Raw genomic sequence first — 14,099 nt, forward strand, 5'->3', positions numbered from 1 at the left:
GACTTCCTTTATTATCCTTTTATCGTTGTTGTTGGCATGGAAGCTCGTCGTGTCATGAGCCTCTAGAGCTCCTCAGGTGGTTGACAGCATTATGTTTGTACAGCATGCTCTTTCTGGCTCCGTCTGTCAGATGCTGTAGAAACTTCGTTCTAGCATGACTGGTTTTTCTTGACCTATTCAATGTACAGTGAGATTGCTTCAGGGAAAGTAAACATGATGGAGTGAAGTTTTTAGTCACTTAATGTGTCTTCAGGAAGATGATGTAATTAATCCAAAATAGACATTTAGTAGAATTTTTGTGTGTTTGTGGCGGTGGGGAATGACTAGATTTGTGTTTATTGGTGTAAAAAATGCTTGGTAAGTACATGTGCTCCAACATTGCAGATCTGTGCAGTTGTTTGGAGGCACCAAGAACTTAATCGACAAGCCTAGGGTCACAAACCTGAAGGGCTCAACTCTGGGCTTCCTGAGCTCTTACTGTAAAGCCAACTTTTTATTCATCCGTCACATGGCCTTTCTTAAATAAGTGTTAAATCAGTATAAAATAGATCTGTTGATATGTATCTTGAAGTATGGTCTTGGAAAGGTTATGTAAAATGGATTGAGAATATATTGTTTTTCTTTAAATAATGCCTTTCTATATCTCTTATTGCTACAGCTAGCATTTCTAGTATAATATTGAATAATAGTTGTGATAATGGACATCCTTGTTTCATCCCTGATCTTACTGGGAAGGCTTCTAGCTTATCCCCATTACAGATAATGCTTGCTTGATGGTTTTAGGTAGATACTGTTTATCATTTCCAAGAGAGCGTCATTTATTCCTATGCTTGCGTGTGTGTGTGTGTGTGTGTGTGTGTGTGTGTGTAAGTAAGTATAAGTGTAATAGGAATGTCTGCTATATTTTGTCAAAAGCTTTTTCTTCATCTATTGAATCATATGATTTCTGTTGGTTTTGTTATTGATATGGTCAGTTGGGCTGATAGTTTTCCTAATATTGAACCAGTTCTACATTCCTGGTATAAATCCCACCTGGTCGTAGTGTATGATCCTGGTGATAGATTGCTGGAATCTCCTTGCTAGTATTTTATTTAAAATTTTTGCATCATTATTCATTGGGGGTGGTCTATAGTTTTCTTTCTCTTTTTTGGTTCTTCCTGGTTTAAATAACAACACTATATTTGTATCATAAAAGGGATATGGTAGGACTCCTTTGCCTATTTTCCCAAGTAGTTCATGTGGTATTGGAATTTATTGTTATTTAAATGTTTGGTAGAATCCACTTGTAAATCCATCTAGCCCTAAGGATTTTTTTCTTAGGCAGTTCATTGGTGGCTTGTTCAATTTCTTTTTCTAAAATGGAGCTATTTAAATATTCTATTTCTTCTCTTAATCTGGGCAATTTATGTTTTTGTAAACATTCATCCATTTCACTTAGATTGTCAGATTTATTGGCATACAATTGGACAAAATACTTCCTGATTATTGCTTTAATTTCCTTTTCATTGGTGGTGAATTAAGCTTTTTCATTTTTGATGCTAGTAATTTGATTTTCTTCTTTCTTTTTCTAAATCAAATTAACCAATCATATTCTTGTCCTCTTCCCCTCTAGAGTAAGATAAATTTCTACACCGAAGTGAATGTGTATGGTACTCCCTCTCTGAGCCAAATTCAAAGAGAATAAGGTTCAAATGATACTCCCCCTACCCTCCCTTTCTTTCCCTCCTCTGTAATATCTTTCATACCTCTTTATGTGATATAATTTATTCTATTCTGCCTCTCCCTTCCCTTTTCTCCCAGTGCAATCTTCTTTGTTAACCGTTAATTTTTTTATATCATCCCATCAAAATTAGCATATACCTGTACCCTCTCTCTATGTGTACTGTTTTAAGATGCCCTAATTAGAGATTCAGTTAAGAGTTATTTTTTTATTTCCTGTTTACCTTTTTATGCTTCTCTTGTATTTGAAAATTGAATTTTCTGTTCAGCTCTGATTTTTTTTTAAATCACGATTGTTTGAAAGTCATTATTTTATTGAATGTTCATTTTTTTCCCCTGAAAGATTATACTCATTTTTGCTGAGTAGTTGATTCTTGGTTGTAATCCAAGCTCCTTTGCCTTCCAGAACAGCATATTCTAAGCCCTTCCATCCTTTAATGTAGAAGCTGCTGAATCCTGTGTAATCCTGACTGTGATTCCTCGATATTTGAATTGTTTCTTTCTGGCTGTTTACACTATTTTCTCCTTAAATTCTGGAATTTGGATATAATATTCCTGAGAGTTTTCATTTTTGTATCCCTCTCAGGAAGTGAGTGGTAGATTCTTTCAATGACTATTTTACCTTTCCTTTCAATATTTTCAAGCTGTTTTACTACTTACTGTTGTTTAAGTATTACCAGCACTCACATGACTTGGTGTGTGTTTTAATATTCTGTGGTGGAACTTCATCATCTCTTAAAGGAACAAGTAAAGGCTTTAGGAAATGAAATATGGCTAGGTCCCGAATAGTGAGAATAACGAATCCCCAGAATTTTGGAATTTGTAGTGCTTATTTCTGTTGAGCTGGAAATAGTGATCATGTATTACATAATTATAATTTTGAATAGTGAGAATTTAAATATATGCAACCACTTCAGGAGATTCATTAATCTTTCTATTCAGGACCTAGATATATAGTTGTACAAGCAGGCAGGTGACATTTGAATAAGCTGATCCTATTATGGTTAAGAAAATTCTTTTTGGAACATTAAAGAGTATGGAGAAGTAACTTACAGTGTTAAACACCGTTTAAAGATCATTAGTAATTTTGGAGAGAGCAGTTTTGATCAAAGGAGGAGGTCAGAAGCCAGACTACAGAGAGTTAACAAGTGAGAGAAAAAGAAGTGCAGGCACCTGTTGTGGATGACCTTCTGTAGGAATTTAGCTACTAAAGGCAGGAGAGACATGGGACAATAGTTAGTGGGCACGGGGACAGCTAGGTGGTGCAGTGGATAGAACGCTGGTCCTGGAGTTAGGAGGACCTGGGTTCAAATTCAGACTCAGATACTTACTAGCTGTGTGATCCTGCACATCATTTAAATCCTGATTACCTCCAAGAATAGAAAAAAAAAAAGAACAAATTATTGGGATGGATAGATCAAGTGAGGGTTTTCTGAGGGTAGGAGAGACACAGTCATGTTTGTTGGCAACAGGATATTATTCATGACACAGGGAGAGATTGATGATAAATGATAGTGTGGGGATGATGGAGAGTACCATCTGCTTACTTTGATGATGTGAAGGGATCACTTGCACATGTGAAGGGGATGGACCTGGCAAGGATGGTTACAGAAAGTATCTGAGTGATACTCTGTGAGGAGGGTTGAAGAGGGAACTTCCTGTGAATGAATGGCCTCATTTTTTTTATTTCAGGAAAATATTAGACAAGGTTCTCAACTGAGAGGGCAAGGTGAGGGGAAGCTTTGGGAGGTTTGAAAAAGAATGAAAAGCTTTGGAAGCAGCTGTGCTGAGTGGAATAGAATAAATTGGGGAATTGTAAAAGGGTTGCCTTGCCTCGGTGAGATCCCAGAGATTATTTAACATAAATTTGTAGTGCACTCACCCAGCCTGGTTTTATGCTTGTCTCTGGTTTCATTTAGTAGCATGTGAGTAGTAGCAAAGACAGTGGATGGTGGGAGTAACCCAAAACTGAGACTTGGCAGGGCAAGATTGACTTAGAATAAGGGAGTGTGAAGGACAAGAAAGACGAGAACAGTGTAGAGTTGAAGTGGTTTACTGAGGAGTCAAGATAGGGAGGAGCGGAGAGTGCAGTGGTGAGGGCTTGGGGAAGTAACTGAGGAGATGAGGAGGTCATGTTGAAAATTGCAGGGTTTGGTGTTGCAAAGCAGAGTGAGAGATGGAATAATAATAGGTTGTAGGTGATCTCTTAGAGATACTCCGTTAAAGGAATTTGTTTATCAATATGGAAGTAGTGCATTTGTAGGGGATTGTATGATCAGTAGTATGATCATCTCTGTATGTAGCTGAGGTGGGATAGAGGAGTAGGTCATGGGAAATGAATAAGTAGAGAAACTGGGAACTCAAACTAGTTGTTTGAGGGAGAAGAAGAGGATGATGGTCTGATTTTTGGTCACTTTGGAGAGAGCAGTTCATTTGGAAGTTGGACCACAAAGTATTAAGAAGACGGTGACAAGAAAGAAATGGAGGTGCCAGTTGCAGATGCATTCTAAGGAATTTAGCCATGAAAGCAAGAAGAGATATAGGGGTGACAAGCTAGCAGGGATGGATGGATCAAGAGGGGGTTTTTTGAAGATGGGGGAGACATAGATAAGTTTGTAGGAAGTGGAGAAGCAGCTAATAGATTGAAGATAATATTAGTTGTAGATAGAAATAGAGAAATTTTGTCAAAAACTTGAAGACTTTCTGTAACTAAATCAGCAAATATTTTAATATACTTGGTGGTTAAAGTGAGTGGTAGGGTCACAGGAGATTGCTTCCAAATTCTCTTGGAATATGTGGTTTGGGATCAAAAAAATGAAAGGACAAAGACATTTAAGGTACTCCAGAAACAAAGCAGTAGCTGATGAATGCTTGATTCAAGAAGAGAATTTAGGAGGCAGTAAGTGTGGAAAACACTCAGTGGCCACAGAATGTTGTAATTGACAATTTCTTAACAGACAGAAAATAATTTGTTAGCAGTGTGAGAGTCACTTTAGAATTCAGAAGATCTTTATGTAGTCTGTTGGACTATTTAGAAAAAAATAAAATTAATGTCGTTAGGAAAAAAGATAAGGATGAGAAGAAGCTACAGTTGGAGCAACTCCAACCTGACCTATTTAAAGAAACTGTGGATCCTGAAAAATGGGAGATGAACGAAATTAAAGAATGACTGCTACCGTTTCTTAGGTTTTAACAGTCTGGAGCAACGCTTGGCAGGGAGCAGGACATCACCAGAAGATATCAGCAGGCTCCATGGCATGGGAAGCATGAATTATCCTCCGTGTCTGAACCCTCATATATGATTCTGATCAAGTTTCCTTTTGAGTTGTTTACGCATTTACAGAAGAATGAGTTCATACTTAAAGGGGAGTAGTGTTCTATTTCATGAAGTGCTTTTGTTTTGAAATCTTTTGATTTCTATTGAGAAAGGGAGCTAAGATCTAGGAGTTTCAGGAATTGTTAGCATTGAGAGAAGTCGGTGTGGTCTGATAGTATTTAAGGTGGTGGACTTGGAGAGGAAAATTTCTAAATCTGAAAAGCCCTCAGAGTGCCAAGATGGAGGAATGAAATTAAAGTCTACAGCAGCCAGGAGGCAAAATTCTGCTGTCACATCCCATTTACTAGAGCATGCTGTAAGATAGGCTGCTAGTCTTCTTTACAAATATTTTCTCTGTAATTCACAGGACAGAGAAGTCTCATTTTATGATACTGGGTGAACAGGATTCTGTTTATAGGAGTTAATTTTTCATAAAAGCATGTTTCACAAAGCGACTGATAACCACATTAATGGTTATATATGTTTCAAACATTTAAAGTAAATTTGTGGATGTTTGTCTGTGATGTGAGTTCTTCAAGTTGAACAGTGTCTGAGCAGACTACTCTCTACTCTCTAAGATGGAGATAATGGTTTCTGTAGTACCCACTCATAGGGTTGTTGGGCAATCAAATGAAATAAAATATGTAAAGAGCTTTCCAAACATTAAAGTGCTATTTTTAATGTCAGTTGTTAATGTTCATCACTTGCAATCAGGTGGAAATAGTGTAGTGGCTCATAGTAACTGTTGTTTTCTCCAGTTTGATTAAATATTTATACTAATTTATACTTCTAATGAATGTGGAAAAATTTATGGCTAGGTTCTAAAAATTAGATAAGGAGTATTAATCTTAAATTTACATCATAATTTGCCTTTGTTTTAAAATAAGTTTTTTCTTCCTTCCCTCTTCCTTTTAACACTCCTCCCCACCCCTCTTTGTGTTCAGAAGTTTAAAAATGGCGTGCAGCAAAGGAAATGGGAAAAGTGGCTGTTTTCTTGTTTTGTTTTGTAGTTGTTGAGTTTAGCAGACTATGTGATCTTTGGGTGTGAATTGCAGGATGTCGATTCTGGCCTCCTCCCTAACCAGCAGACCCCACAACAAGGATATTCTATTAAGCCTCAGCCAGAGGAGACTGCAAAACGTGGGACTGAGCTTTTTCAAGTTGCTAAACAGGATGCAGATATAAATAACCATTCATTTCTAGATTTGTTGGAGCTACTTTCTCACACATTTTTATATAATGTAAAGAAAATTATTTTTCTAAAAAAACTTGTTTCCCATAACATATCTAATAGGGAATACTGCTAATAAGGAACTGTATTTTCCTTTTAGCGTCTGTAACAGAATCCAATTGCATGAAATAAGACATAGATGAAGATGTTTATAGTCAGGTGTACAATCCATGGCCATTAACAATTTCTGTGTAGCATCTGTAAATTTAGTCCTACAGTGTTTTCTGCTAAGTATTCTTTACTGGTTCAGACTTTTTTCTCCCTACACACACTTTTTCTCCTGTGGAGCAAGAGCCAGAATCTGACTGTAATGAAGTCATTATTGGCCATGGAAATAATAATAGTGATAGCAATAATAATAGCTAAGGAATAGTGCTTTATGGTTTACAAAGGTCTGTATATGTGACCTCATTTGAGCATTGTGATCATCCTGTGAGGTAATTGCTAAAATTATCCCCATGTTTACAGATGAAGGTTTCCGAGATTCAGGGTGCTTCACATGGCTAGTAACTGAGCCAGGAATTCAAACCCAGGTCTTTCTGATTTCACGTCTTTCACTGTATTTACTATTTTGTTCATCTGCTTCAAATGCTGTGGGGCTGTACTTGTAATTTTGGTGCTAGGATCCTTTGTTTTATCTTACTGTTCAAATTCTTCTAGAAACAGGGCTACTTAAAAAAAAAACAAACCAGAGTATAATATCTTCTTGTATGTATCTAAGTGGTTCATAATTTCATTTGTAGCTACTGTCCATTTTAAGTTACCCTTGGAGGAATATAAAACCAGTATTTTTTTTCATTCATAAGTAAGTTAATTATCTTCTGCATTTTCAACATTTAAAAAAACTATCTATAATGGTATGCTAACTTTAATCAGTTTATAAAGATTGAGGTAGTGTTCTGAAAACCAGCATCTCATTGTCTTAGGTGTGAAAGAATTCATTACTTAGTACTGTACTGATTTAAGAGAACATTTAATTCCAGGTATACACACTAAGAGAACAAAGCTGAAGGTCATTCAACTTCTCTGGCACAGAGCTAGCATTAGAAGCTGTGCTTCTGGACTCCCAAACCAGCAGTGCTGCTTCCCATTCTGGGTGGGAATGGGACTTGGGTGATTTGAAGCTAAACTGCAAGGAGAAATTGTTTGAAGCATTGACTTTTCCCTGTATCTGGTGGTTCTTTTTCTTCTGTTGGAAAATGGGGATGATGATGGTTGTTGTCAGGACTTCCTGTTCTTTGCATACCTCACTGGTTAGGGCACAGTGTCCTAGAGAACCAGTCTTCCTGTGGTCCTGAGTATCGATCTTTTTTTTCCCTGTAGGTCCTCTGGTAACGTTTCATGTTCTTTCTGCTAAACCACATTGAACCTGTGTTACCTTGTTGTTAGACATGAGCATAAGAGATGGGAGAGATGTGTAGTAACCTTTTTACCTCTACGTTAGAAACTTGTGACTTTTTTGGATAACCTTAAATTTCTGGTTTTAAATGATATACTGAGAAGCAGGAGGACTTCTTATTATAAAGATATCTTTGAGGTAAATATTTTGTTCAAGATTTTCTTTCCATCTTTCGCCTATCCAACACCCCATGTCTAGAGCTTGCATGATCTTACTAACTTGAGTGTGACTTAATTGACAGAAGTATAATCCTGTTAAATTCTTAAAATGCCAAAAGCTTCTCCAAACTTTTTTTTTTGGAGAATAGTATTTGATATAATGTGTTGCACATTGGAAAAATACAGGCATGACAATGATTATGCAAGATTTTGGGGCGGAGGGTGAGGTTTTCTGATATTCCATAATAAAATATTCAGAGATTCTGAATTCAAATTTGGAATGCTACAAGAATTTACTAAATACTTAGCCTGGAGAGAACTACCTGTTAATTGTTCAGGAAGAGTTTAAATTAAAATTAGGTCTCTGGACTGACAGAGCTTACAGGTTGGAATCATAGTTTTAGAGTGGGGAAGGCACCTCCTGGGTTGTCAGTTCAACCTTCTTATTTTGTTTTTTAAAATTTAATTGTTTTCCAGTGGACAAAAATCTACTGACTCTTTTTTTCAGTTGATAAAAATTTCTTTTCCTTTCACTCCCCTACCCCACTTCTATTGAAATAGAAAGAAAAAACCCCGTAAAATAAATATGCATAATCAAATGTGTTCCTACATTGGCCATTTCCAAAAAATGCAGGTCTCAGTTTGTAGCTCTCTTGTCAGGAGGTGTCAGCCTCCTCATTTTATAGATGAAGAAACTGAGCCTAAGTGTAAATAAGTATGTGTCCATGTTTTCAGTGCATGAAAGTGTGTATGTGTGTATATGTGTGCATGTGTGTGTATGCATGCACGTGTGTGTATGTATGTGTCAGTGTGTGTGTGCGCGCGTGTGTGTGTGTATCTTTAAGCAAGAATGGGACAAATGGGATGTTGGCCTATGGTACTGATGTCTGGGATGATGGTTGGCTTTCTCATCCTCACAGACCTCAGGTATGGGCAACAGCACCTCAGGCTCATACTGCCAAACTTCCAATGTTATGGTACCACTCTCCAAGGGCCACATACCCTAGGCTGTCTAGGAGATGGCCTTCTCCCTCCTTCGTGTACCTGTGGTGGAATTGTGCCATGGGCTGAAGTGCCCTTTAGCTGAACTTTTCCCAAACACAACTTGACTACTTAGGGCCCTGAAGTAAACGAGAGGCAGGAGGATGCTTGTGGCAGGAGAGGGTTTTCCTCTTCTTTCCTCTCACCATCACTGTCCCTCTGGTAGGTGAGGAGTGACACAGGGGCTGGAGTGATGGTGAAGAAGGATGGCAGGATGGGCTCTAGAGGGGTGAGGGGTGAAGAGAGGAGAACTAAAAGAGTAGCTTAGCAGGGTTTGTATGTCAGATATTCCCAAGTTGGGAATTCTTTCCATTTTACAGTTCTGTAGACTGCTCATATTTCTATATTTGGTTCAAATCGAGCTCTCATTCTAGTTTCTTAGTTACGTAATATATACTTTAAGGTTTGCAAAGTGCTTTATAGAGATTATTTCATTTTCAGTAAATACTGAAAACCAGGAAAGGCTTTTTTCTTAACATAGAAACAATTAGTTGAACAGAAGAGTCAATATTTTATGTACCTGGGAAAACTTAGACCTTTTCTCACTCAAAACAGGATTTAAGTGAGGTTGTCGTTATTATTCAGCATAGTTTTTATATATGGACATTTCTCCATATACAGGCACGTATAATGAAGTCAAGGGACTTAATGTTGGCAAAAAAAAAAAAAAGGAAGTTTAAAATGTCACTTTTTGCGGATGGCATGATGATTTAGTTAAACAGGAGAATCAGAGAATCATATACAATGTCAGAGTTGGAAAGGAGGACTCCAGAGGCCGCTGATCCACCCCCTTCACAAAATCTCCAGCAAGTGTTTCTCCATCCTTCTTGTGATGATCTCCAGTAAAGGGGAACCCACTTCCTCCTGGACCAGCTCTTTTTACCTTTGGGAAGCTCTAAACCCATGGCTCCGACTTCTGCCCTATGGGGACAAGCGGAACAAGGCCATGTCCCATGTGGTAGTGGTTCCAATAGTTACAACTGTTATATCACAGAATCATGGAATGTCAGATTTGTAAGGTCCCTGAGACTGGTTATCCTGCAATCAAAAAACATGGTTTCCCTCCTCTTTCCAGGTATATGGTGTGTGCTCTAAATCTGGCACCCTATAATGTTGATAGTCACAGCAATTCAGATTTATGTAATGTTTCACTTAGCATATTTTTATTCCTAACAACCCTAAGGTGAAGGAAGGGGAGGCTAGAAAAGGTTTTTTTTTTTTTTTTTCCCACCAGGTAGTATGTGGTAGTATGTAGTCCTGGTGAGACTTTAAGATACCAGTCTTCTGACCCCAGGCCCAGTTTTCTTTCAACTGTACCACACTCTGACCTCATTAGAACAATGCTTTATTCTCGTATCAGACTTTGCAATTTTCCAGAGGCTTTCATGTACATTATTTGATCCTTCCAACAGTCTTGTAAGGTATCCAGGGAGGGTATTAATGTTTTTACTTTCAAAAAATGTTTGCAGATGAGGAAATTGAAGCTTGGAGGGTTCGTGATTTGCTTGAAATCATATAGATTAGTGTCAGAAGGCTTTCTAGTTCTATGATCTTCTTGCTACATTATAAATATGAAAATTGATATTTCATATCAATTGATATATATGATACCATGATAATGAGGGAGGGTCAGCTTCTTTGCTTTCATTAAACTGTTATAAAAAATTAGCATTCTTAACGAGTTAGAAGGAAACCATGTTGAAAGTGTGTTACTTCGAAAATGCCTTACAACTTGGTAATTCTCAGGAGAAGAAACTGTCAGTGGTGTAAAAGATCTGAAACAATAAAATCTGATTCTAAGACTGTATTCACTCAGATAGAAATTGTCAAAATTGTGAACTCCTAGTCCAATTTTGAGTGTTACTCTGTATATAATTTTAAATCTGGTGTAGTATGTGATAGTGATGATTTTAAATTGTGTGTATTTTTGAGATTTTAAAAATATCAAAAATAAATGTAACTTGTATAAGCATGCAGTTCAGATTTTAGTGTTCTAGTTTGACTTCATTCATAACAAATGGCATTTTATAGTATATAGCAATCATGCCAATTGGCACAGACTTCCAGCCTAAACATAAGACCTTAAGGAAATCAGACTACTTGCTGCTTCATTAAGAGTAGTAAATAAAATCATTATTTGATGTAAAGTATTTGCAATTCCAGAAAATTTAGCATGAATGTATCAAGAGCAATGGAAACAGTGCTGAATTTGAGTCAGGAGAGACCTGGGTTTGAATTACTCATCTGACAATTGTGTGACTATGGGCTTAACCTGTCTGACTCTGTTTCCCCATGTGTAAAATGAAAGTTATAATACTGCCATAACTATTCCAGAGGGTTGCTGTGAGGAGCAAGTGAAATAAAGTATGTAGCATACTTTTATAAACCTTAAATTGCTGCATAGATGCCAACTTATTTGTGGGAATTATTCTTTAGAAATTAAGTGAGTGACTAAAAGGACTCCTTACGAGACACAGTTATACAGATATCTCATGACTGAAGCAGAAGAATAGCATGCTTGGGAAAATTCCAGAGAAGGAGTTGTAATCATGATTTGAGATAAGGCAATAATGAACTTGATGCTTAAAAGCATTACAGACAATTAGACAGTGTCGTTGTTCTATGTGCCTGCACCAAAAGGAAAAGCAAGTTGAACTGCAAAAAGAAAAACAAAAAAACAAACCCAAAAAACACATTGATACAAACACAGTAATCACAGGAGACTTTAGTACTTCTCTGTCAGATCTGGATAAACACAATTGAAAGATAAGAAGGAAAATGTATAGTTCAATAGATTTTTTGAAAAAGTAGTTTGAAAAGATGGCAATTTCTGAATGAGAGCATTAAAAAATTTGTTCTCAGAGGCATTAAAGAACATGGCTTTATAAACAGCCATCATTTGAGAAGGTATAAAAATGTGAAAAGGCAGAAACAATAAATTCATACTTTTTAAGCCATATTGAAAAAAACCAAGTAACCAACTAAGTAAATGTGAATAAAAGATAACAGATGTAAAGTAATGACATCCAGAGTATTAACTGGATTAAAAGACAAATCATAGGAACAATAAATCATTGTATTAAACAGAATGAGGATAGTAAAACAATGTACCACAATGTATGGAATGTAACTAAAATATACTTCAGTTCAAAATTTCTCCTTCTGAAGACCTATCAACGAAATATGAAAAGTTTGATAAACAGAGCATACTTTTTAAAAATCTCCAGAGAATCAACAAATCAGAACTCCCAAAGCAAGTACAAAAAAAAGGAATCTTGTAAATTAAGTAACTAGTTAAAATCACAAGACTATATAAGTAATAAAGACTATTGCTATAACAAAATAGAGATTTTTGGGGGGGGGAGGGGAGACCAACAAAAGGAATAAAGCACTGTCTTGAGTTTAAAAAAAAAAAAACAGGAGAAAATCAAATTACCAAAATAAAATGAAAAGTGATGTGTGGTGAATGGAAAAGAAATAGAGAATTTTCAGAAACTGTAATGTATGTAATTATATGACAGCAAAACTGATCATTCAAAGGAAGTGAATGGTTAAATATAAAAAGGAAAAGTCCAACACCTAACAAAAAGAGAACTGGAGGATTTTAAACAATCCAATCTCAGAAAAATTAGTTAAGTAAAACATAGATTAACTACAAAGAAAAAACTCTGATCCTGATGGATTTACAAGTGAAACCTGACAAATGCTTAAAGGATATTTTTTACTTACACAACAAAAATTTTTCTGAAAATAGAGAAAACAGCTTCCCAGTACCTCCTTTTATGAGGCTTTATGGTCCTGGTACCCTAAATTGTGATAGACAAAGCTGAGGAACAGAATTATAGACTAATGAATATTGATGAAAGCATTTTAAAATACAATCTTAGCAAAGAGATTAGAGCTCTTATCTCTCTCCTGTTCCCCCCTCCCAGTGTAATTATTTATTATGATCAATTTGTATTCTTACCAATGATATAAGAAACAATTTCAAAATAATGAAAACGGCATAATTAACAGCATAAATAACAAAAGCGTGTAATCCTGTGGCCAAACAGCATGTCATTCCTATATTTTGTGCTGTATAGAAGCTTAAATCCCATTCTCTAACGCTAATAAGAAGGTAATTATTTAGCCAGCTAGAATTAATGTCCTATATCTTATTTTCTCAGGTAAGGTTCTCACCTTAAACAGCCAGTTATGATGAAAATGCCACCTATCCCCTTTTATCCTTTTGTTTTCTGTCCAAGACTTCATAACTCTAGAAATTTTTTAGGAACAACAAAACATTTCCTTTTAAATTTTTGTCAGGATCATTTCAGACACTTTCTCCTGGATTCAGCCCTCCCTTGTTGTAAAGAAGACAAAAAAAAAAAAAAAGGAAAAAAAAGCTCTTATTAAGCACCTACGGTTTGTGCCAGGCAGCAAAACAATTAATCAAAAATCTCCCTTACAGAGACCACATTTGACAATATATGCAGTTATGTAGTAGCTCTCTAGATCTCTGCTGTGGGGGGTAAGATCCTTTCATTGTCTGATCTTCTGGACTTCGATTTTTCATTTGCTCAGAGTTTAACTTCCTGTTAGTGAGCCATTCATTTACATCATTTACGTTGTTGTCATTGTATGTATCACTGTCTTGTTTCTGATTAGTTTGTTCTGCAGCACTTCATATAGATCTTTATATATTTTTCTGAAATCCTTGTGTTTTTTATTCCTTTCTGCATAGTAATATGTTATTATATTTGCGTATCTTAGGGTTGGTTTTTTGTTTGTTTTTTTTTTTAGCATTCTCCAGTTAATGGGCTCCTCTTTGTTTTCCATTTCTTTGCTACCTAACTGGTTTATATTGGTTTATGTTGAACTTCTGTTAATTTCTTTGACATCCTTGGGGTGTTTCGCTAGTAGTGGTATTGAAGGGGCAAAGATATGGTTTAGTTATTTTTCTTCCATAATTCTAAATTCCAGAACAGGCTGACCACTTTGCCTTTCTGCCAACAATGTACTATTGTGTCTTTCTTATAGCCCTCTCAAATTAGTACTCTGTATTTTTTGTTGTATTTGCCAAATTGCATGGTGTGAGGTAAAGTCTGAATTGTTTTAATTTGTATTTCTTTTTGGATTTCTACCATGTTTTCAAATGATTATCATTTGAGCTTTTCTTTGAAAACTACTTATTTCCCTTGAATACTTATCTGTTGGGGAATGTCTCCTGGTGTTATTTTTGGTGTCAATTTC

At 36.2% G+C, this 14,099-nt stretch overlaps 1 protein-coding gene across 12 annotated transcripts in view; it reads left to right on the forward strand.

The window, feature by feature from the left end:
* ARL15 (ARF like GTPase 15) overlaps nucleotides 1-14,099 on the forward strand; it is a 508,217-nt gene that overhangs the window by 76,471 nt on the left and 417,647 nt on the right. The gene's annotated exons all lie outside the window — the stretch shown is intronic.

This window comes from Notamacropus eugenii, chromosome 4, assembly GCF_028372415.1.
Source record: "Notamacropus eugenii isolate mMacEug1 chromosome 4, mMacEug1.pri_v2, whole genome shotgun sequence".
NCBI classification, from domain to species: domain Eukaryota; kingdom Metazoa; phylum Chordata; class Mammalia; order Diprotodontia; family Macropodidae; genus Notamacropus; species Notamacropus eugenii.